At 37.9% G+C, this 7,843-nt stretch overlaps 1 protein-coding gene across 1 annotated transcript in view; it reads left to right on the top strand.

Moving 5' to 3' along the window:
* The window catches only part of MCTP2 (multiple C2 domains, transmembrane 2), a 265,399-nt gene that overhangs the window by 246,666 nt on the left and 10,890 nt on the right, over positions 1-7,843 (top strand). The window lies entirely within an intron of this gene.

Here is a 7,843-nt window from a genome sequence, read left to right as displayed (position 1 = left end):
ACCATGAACTTCCAAATGTTCAAGCTGGATTTAGAAAAGGCAGTGGAACCAGAGATCAAATTGCCAACATCTGTTGGATCATAGAAAAAGCAAGAGAATTCCAGGAAAACATCTATTTCTGCTTTATTGACTATGCCAAAGCCTTTGACTGTGTGGATCACAACAAACTATATAGAGCTACTCAACACTAAAAAAGCTTAAGATTATGGCATCTGGTCCTGTCACTTCATGACAAATAGGAGGAGAAAAGCTGGAAGCAGCAACAAATTTCATTTTCTGAGCTCTAAAATCTCTGCTGAGGGTGACTGCAGCCATGAAATTAAAAGATGCTTGCTCCTTGAATGGAAAGACGTCACTTTGCAGACAAAGATCCATATAGTCAAAGCTTTGGTTTTTCCAGTAATCATGTATGGATGTGACAATTGGACCATAAAGAAGGCTCAGCACTGAAGAACTGATGCTTTTGAACTGTGATTGTTGGAGAAGACTCTTGACAGTCCCATGGACAGCAAGGAGATCAAACCAGTCAATTCTAAAGGAAATCAGTCCTGAATATTCATTGGAAGGACTGATGCTGAAGCTGAAGCCCCAATACTTTGGCCACCTGATGCAAAGAGCTGAGTCATTGGAAAAGACCCTGATGCTGGGAAAGATTGAAAGCAAAAGGAGAAGGGAGTGGCAGAGAATGAGATGGTTAGACAGCATCACTGACTCAATGGACATGAATTTGAGCAAATTCTGGAAGATAAAACTTCCAGAGAATTTGTCCAAACTCTGTGAAAGACAGGGGAGCCTGGTGTACTGCGGTCCATGGGGTCACAAAGAGTCAGACACGACTAAGTGACTGAACAGCAAAGCCAGTATATAATATCTTTGAATTAAGTCCTCAGTTTTATAAGCAGGAATATTGAGTGGATTAAATGAGTAAAATGACCTCCTTACATTTTCTGAAATGTCTACTATATAAGCAGTGAGTGTAGGTTCTTTTTACAATTTTCATTTATGACTGTGCTGGATCTTCAGTGCTTTGTTCAGCCTTTCTCTAGTTGCAGTAAGCAGAGGCTACCCTTCGTTGTGGTACGCGGGGTTCTTGTTGTGGAGGCTCCTCTTGTTGTGAAGCACAGGTCCTAGGCATGCAGGTTTCAGTAGTTGGGGCTCTCAGGCCCTAGAGCACAGGCTTAGTAATTGTGCAAGGGCTTAGTTGCTCCGTGGCGTGTAGAATCTTCTCAGACCAGGAATTGAACCCATGTCCCCAGCATTGGCAGGGGGATTATCCACTGCGCCACCAGGGAAGTCCGAGTGTGGGCTCTTGAAGCAGCTCTCTGGATTCAGATCCTAGCTCTGTCACTTAGATTGGAAGTGATTTGTGGCCAACTACCACCTCTCCTGACTCAAGTTCTCATCTGTAGAATGGACATACCAGAAATTCCTATTCATAACATATCTGGAAAAATTAGATGATTTAGTGCCTGTAATGTGTTTAAACTAGTGGGTGGCCTGTAGTAATCACTTAAAATTTTTCATGATTATGAATATTGGTAAAATTGCTTTGACTTTCTTTTTTTGTGTATTAAACTTTTTAAAACCTGTGAAACATTTAACCATTTTACTACTAAAACTGTGGGTTGCTTAGGAAAAAAATACATGACTTCACTGACTAGGATGTTGGGAGGGCAAATCCAACATGGTGTGTGCAAATGTGTCTGGTACGTAACTTCATTTTTAGCATCCAGCAGATAAAGACACATGACTCACCACATACTTGCACACGAGCAAATGATCATTGAGATCTTTATAAGGATTGCATTAATTGGGAAAAATTGACATCTTGATAAAAATTTTTTTAATATATGAGTGTAATATAGTCCTTCATCTATTTGGGTTATCTTTATTGAAGTAATATCTTCAATATTACTTTAAGAGTTTTATACATAAATATTTGACACATTTTTGTGAGATATAGTCTGAAGTACTTGATTTGTTTCAGTTATTTTAAATGGCCTCTTTTTTTCAGGTTTTATCTCCACCTGTTTGTTACAGGATAGAAAAGTGAAATTTGTTTTCCAACATTGACTTTGTATCTGTCAACCTTGATAAACTTAGTTATCTTAATTTTCATATGAAGATTATTATTCTGGATGTTGTATTATATAAACATATTGTCTAGGAATATATTTTTCTTTCTTATTTTTCAGTCCTTATACATTTTACTTTGTTTTCTTGCTTTATTGTCTTGGCTAGTAACGCCAATTGGAGAAGGCGATGGCACCCCACTCCAGTACTCTTGCCTGGAAAATCCCATGGGTGGAGGAGCCTGGTAGGCTACAGTCCATGATGGGGTCACGGGGAGTCAGACACGACTGAGCGACTTCACTTTCACTTTTCACTTTCATGCATTGGAGAAGGAAATGGCAACCCACTCCAGTGTTCTTGCCTAGAGAATCCCAGGGACGGGGGAGTCTGGTGGGCTGCCGTCTATGGGGTCGCACAGAGTTGGACACAACTGAAGCAACTTAGCAGCAGCAGCAGTAACACCAATACAGTGTTCAACAGAAGTGGTATTTAGCGAACATTCTTTCTCATACTCCTGTCTTTTTCAGAGAGAAACCTTTCAACGTTTTGCCCTTAATGATGTTGTTTTCTGTAAAGATGCTTTATCAGCTTCAGGAATTTACTGTTTATTCCTATTTTGCTGAGATTTTTTATCATGAATGTAGGTTGAGTTTTGTCAAACTTTTGTCTGTGTTCTTTGAGATCATCTTTTGGTGTTCTTCTATTTTTGTTAATGTGTATTATTATTGTTGATTTTCAAATATTAAACCAATCTTACATTTCTGGAATGAAGCCAGCTTCATCTTGCTACCCAGTCTCCTTATATATGCTGGGATTTTATTTACAATTTTTTTTTACTTATGATTTTTGCAGCTTTAATCATCCATGAGATTGGATATATAGTTCCTGGAAATTCCTTACAGCGTGAAGGTTATTCTAGACTCATACAATAAGTGGGCAGTATTCTCTCTCATTATCTGCAGTTTGTGTAAATCTTGTGTCATTACTTCCTTTTAAGAGTTTATAGAATTTTCTGGTTAAGTCTCTGGGTCTGAAGTTTTCTTTCAGGAAAGATTTTAATCAAATAGTCAGTTTCTGTGGTATATATAGGCCTGTTCAGCTATTCTATTTCTTCTCATATCTGTTTGTGTATCATTTTCTAAGAGAGTGTCCATTTAAAATTTTCTACTTTTTGACATAAAGTTGTTTATATAAGAAAATCCTGTTGTCGTCGATGACAGTGGAATCTAGCATTGTCCACTTCTTTATGTTTAAAATTGTGTTTTCCCTTCTTCTTGACAGTCATTTATCAACTATATTATTCTTTAGCAAGAACTGTCTTTACCTTTGTTAATCTCCCTGTTGCCTGTTTTCTTTTCCATTAATTACTACTCTTATCTTTATTACTTTCTTCCTTCTACCTTCTTTGAGATTAATTTACTCTTCTTATTTTAACTTTTTAAGATGGATTGCTAGATCATTTATTTTCAGTCTTTCTGTGTTCCTAACATAAGCATTTAAGGCACCACATTTTCCTAGGTGCTTAGCTCTCTGCCAAATATTTTGGCACTGATACTCATTATTAATTCACATTTAGTAAAAACTTGCTTTATAATTTCTGTTTTTATTTGTTCCTTCACGTGAAGTATATTGCTTAATTTCAAAGTATATGAAGATTTTCTAGCTATCTTTTTGCTCCTGGTTTTTTTTTTATATAAATTTATTTATTTAAATTGTGCTCCTGGTTTTTAACTGCATTGTTTTATGGTCAGAAAATAGAGACCTAACACAGGTCTTTTTGCCTAACACAGGTCTGAGCACCTTTTTGCCATTCCACAGTCTAATATTCACCATTACTTGCAGCATCTTCCCAGTCAGTTCAGGAACCCTCTTAATCTATGTTCTGTATCTCTTCTTTTTGACATCTATCTTTCTACTCTTTGTGATGCCTTTTAAGTCCTTTTTTGGGCTGTCTTGCATGACTATTTTCTGTGGTATTTAAAATTGTGTTTAATTCACGCATGGAGGTCTTAACTTTAATCACTGTATTTCTTTTTAAAGTTTTACTTGCTTTGTTTTCAAATCTTCTTGGTCGTTTTTTACAGTCTCGTCCTTGACCATTTTTAAGCCCTTGTTTTATGACTTTTAAAGTATTAAGCATTATTATTTAATGTGTTATGTTTGCTCTCAGTATATGAGGTCTTCTGTTCGGGGTTTTGCTGTTACTTCTGATAGCTTTACTCGTGATGCTCTGTATCCATTTATATTTTACTGTTTTAACTGTCTATGAGCTCATATTCCATGTGTGTATGCGTGAGTGTGTGTGGAGTATACTCAGATATATGGGTTGATAATGCATTTCTTTAAAGAAGATTACTGCTCTAGTCACTTTGGGGTGATTCAACCTGGAATCTCTTTTTTTAATTAAATTTTTGCTGAGGTTTTTTTAAAGTGTACTGGTAATGGCACCCCACTCCAGTACTCTTGCCTGGAAAATCCCATGGACGGAGGAGCCTGGTAGGCTGCAGTCCATGGGGTCGCTAGGAGTCGAACACGACTGAGCAACTTCACTTTCAGTTTTTACTTTCATGCATTGGAGAAGGAAATGGCAACCCACTCCAGTGTTCTTGCCTGGAGAATCCCAGGGACGGGGGAGCCTGGTGGGCTGCCGTCTATGGGGTCGCACAGAGTCGGACACGACTGAAGTGACTTAGCAGCAGCAGCAGCATAAACTTGTATGATAAATCCTGGTACCAGCATCGTGACACAGAGAGTTCTTTGCATCTATTTGTATATGGTAGATTTGTTTTCCCTTGTTTTCATCCTTTTCCACTCTGTGTTTCTACTTGTCTCTCTCAATTCATCCTTACCCTGAATATGTAAGTTTTATGCGGTGTTCTTCTACTTGAATCTTCTTTTGTGGAAGCCCTAGGCTATATTTATCTTATGCCCCCCACGTAGTTAACAGATATAGAAGTTCAAAATTTTAATATCTGGCAGAAATTATTGGAGTGAAATTGACTTTGAAAGTTGGTAACCTCCAGAATTCTTGCAATACAGTATCTTTTACACTCTATTGTTTTCTTATTTTTAAGTCGGTTTAGTGGTAGCTTTCTCTTTTTTTTCAAGGTACTAAAATTATTTGTTAATGATTTTATTTAGATATTATTTGATACTGAGGCTTTTTTCTTTTTAACTACTCACAAACCATACTGCATCAGACATTAATGTACCATCTCTGCATCCTTGTGCAAAGATATTTGCAGGTTACATTTCTTGCCCTGGCATAACAGGAGCAATTATGGAGTCCACAACATTTTCACAAGTATTGTGAAGTTGCCTCCTAAGAAGTTCTACTTGGAAGAGAATGGTCAGTAATGGACCTACTATATGCAGAAGTTTTGATGAACTTGGTAGTGTAAAATATATAATTCTTATCTTTAAAAACTGTAAACAACGTTTTTTAAAAGACAAGGGAACAAACTGAAAGTGTTTGCAACAAATATGACAAAGAACTGATTTCTTTAGTTTCCAAAGAGATTTTGTTTGAGGAAAATATTCAGCAACAAAGTTCCAGGGAAAACAAATAAGCAGTAACTTCTTTGTATGTATATGTGTGTGTGGTTAAAATATGCAAGAAATAGAACTTTTTTTTTAATAAACTTAAGGTAAAAATTTAATTTGAATACTAAGCTATCTTTCATGTGTTGCTACTGCTGCTGCTAAGTCGCTTCAGTCGTGTCTGACTCTGTGCGACCCGATAGACGGCAGCCCACCAGGCTCCCCCATCCCTGGGATTCTCCAGGGAAGAACACTGGAGTGGGTTGCCATTTCCTTCTCCAATGCAGGAAAGTGGAAAGTGAAGTCGCTCAGTCATGTCCAACTCTTCGCCACCCCATGGACTGCAGCCTACCCGGCTCCTCCGTCCATGGGATTTTCCAGGCAAGAGTACTGGAGTGGAGTGCCATTGCCTTCTCCATCTTTCATGTGTTACCAGAGCTATTTTTTAAAATTTATTTTTAACTGGAGGATAATCGGTTTACAATGTTGTGTTGCTTTCTGCTATACAACATGAATCAGCCATAGGTACACTTATGTCCCCTCCCTCTTGGACCTCCCTCCCACCCCCAACCCCATCCCACCCCTCTAGGTTATCACAGAGCACTGGGGCTGAGCTCCCTGAGTTACACAGCAACTTTCCACAGCTATGGGGGAAGTTTTACATATGTTTCACATTATGTAAAACAGCTATCTGTTTTACATATGGTAATATACATAAAGAGCTAACCATTTTAAATGCCAGTTCCTATATAATTCTAGCAAAACTTTATGCTATGGGTATTATTATTATTCCCATTCTGTGGAAAAGAAATTATTGTTCAGATTGATTTGAAGACTTTCCTGTCTTTCTCAGCTTTTCAGAGATAGAGCCTGAACTCAAATCCATGCCAGTTTGCTTGTAAATTTTTTTAAATACTTAAATAGTTGCCCCTGGTGAGGATATAAGCTGAATATCACTGATCATCAAAATGATCAACAGTCACATTAAAATGTGTTCAACTTGCTTATAATTTAAGGGCATGAAATAGCAAACACACACATACATACGTAGTATTGTGTCTCCCCATAGGCAGTCTTTAACAAGAGATTGAGGTGTGAGTTGAATTTCTCCTATATTTTTCTATTTTTTTTTTGAGTATAGTTAATTTACAATGTTATGTGTGCATTTATTTGTATTTTTTCAGATTATTTTCCATTATAGGTTAATATAACATATTGAGTATATTTCCCTGTGCTATATAGTAAGTCCTTATTGTTTACTTGTTTTATTTATAGTATTATGTTAATCCCAGAATCCTTACTTCAGCCTTGATTTGCTCATCTGTAAGAGGGAGATAATCCTTACTTGAAAGAATTATTGTTAAGCATTACAATCTGTGTGTGTGTGTGTGTGTGTGTGTGTGTGTGTGTGTGTATATGCTGCTGCTAAGTTGCTTCAGTCGTGTCTGACTCTGTGTGACCCCAGAGACGGCAGCCCACCAGGCTCCCCCATCCCTGGGATTCTCCAGGCAAGAACACTGGAGTGGGTTGCCATTTCCTTCTCCAATGCATGAAAGTGAGAAGTGAAAGTGTATATATTTATATATATCTTAGGACAGTGGCACCTACTAAGTGCCCAATAACTATTATAAGCTGCTCTGCCCAAATCCCCTGATATGACCCCCCAAAAGAAAAAGACAACAGAAATAAATCTTTCATCTCGTTTATTCCTAGCACAAGGCAAGGCAAAGGGTCAATAGACAGACATGTTAAGTGAAGATGCCTGGAAGAATACTCTAGACACTCATGAGCTCTCATCAAGGCAGTGCATTTAATGACTGCTTTCTAGGATTCTGGAAGGATTTCCACAGTACATTCAGTCCCACATCTCATATTCTAGATCTCAAGTCAAAACAGGCAATAGATAGGACAGAAGGAGCCAGGGTCCCTGTGAAAATGATACACCGCAACATTCCCTGCATTATCAGTGGGTTGGCGGTGTAATGGTTTATAGCCAGCAGCTCCGTAGCCCATTTTCAGGGCTCCATAGCCCATCTTTACCCTTCTGGAGTCAACGAGTCTGGAAATTCTAAATATAAGTTATTAGAAAAACACAAGAGCCCTGTAATAATAGCCTCCCGTCTCTAAATATTTACTGGCAAGCATGTGTTAATTGAGAGAGAAATATTGACTTTGAAGTGACCTAACTCACCTTTCATTTTGAAGCTCTGCGTTCACAGAGCCACATGGC

Source organism: Bison bison, unplaced genomic scaffold (assembly GCF_000754665.1).
Source record: "Bison bison bison isolate TAMUID 2011002044 unplaced genomic scaffold, Bison_UMD1.0 scf7180017864227, whole genome shotgun sequence".
In the NCBI taxonomy this organism is placed as follows: Eukaryota; Metazoa; Chordata; class Mammalia; order Artiodactyla; family Bovidae; genus Bison; species Bison bison.
This window is presented reverse-complemented; position numbering and strand designations above follow the sequence as displayed.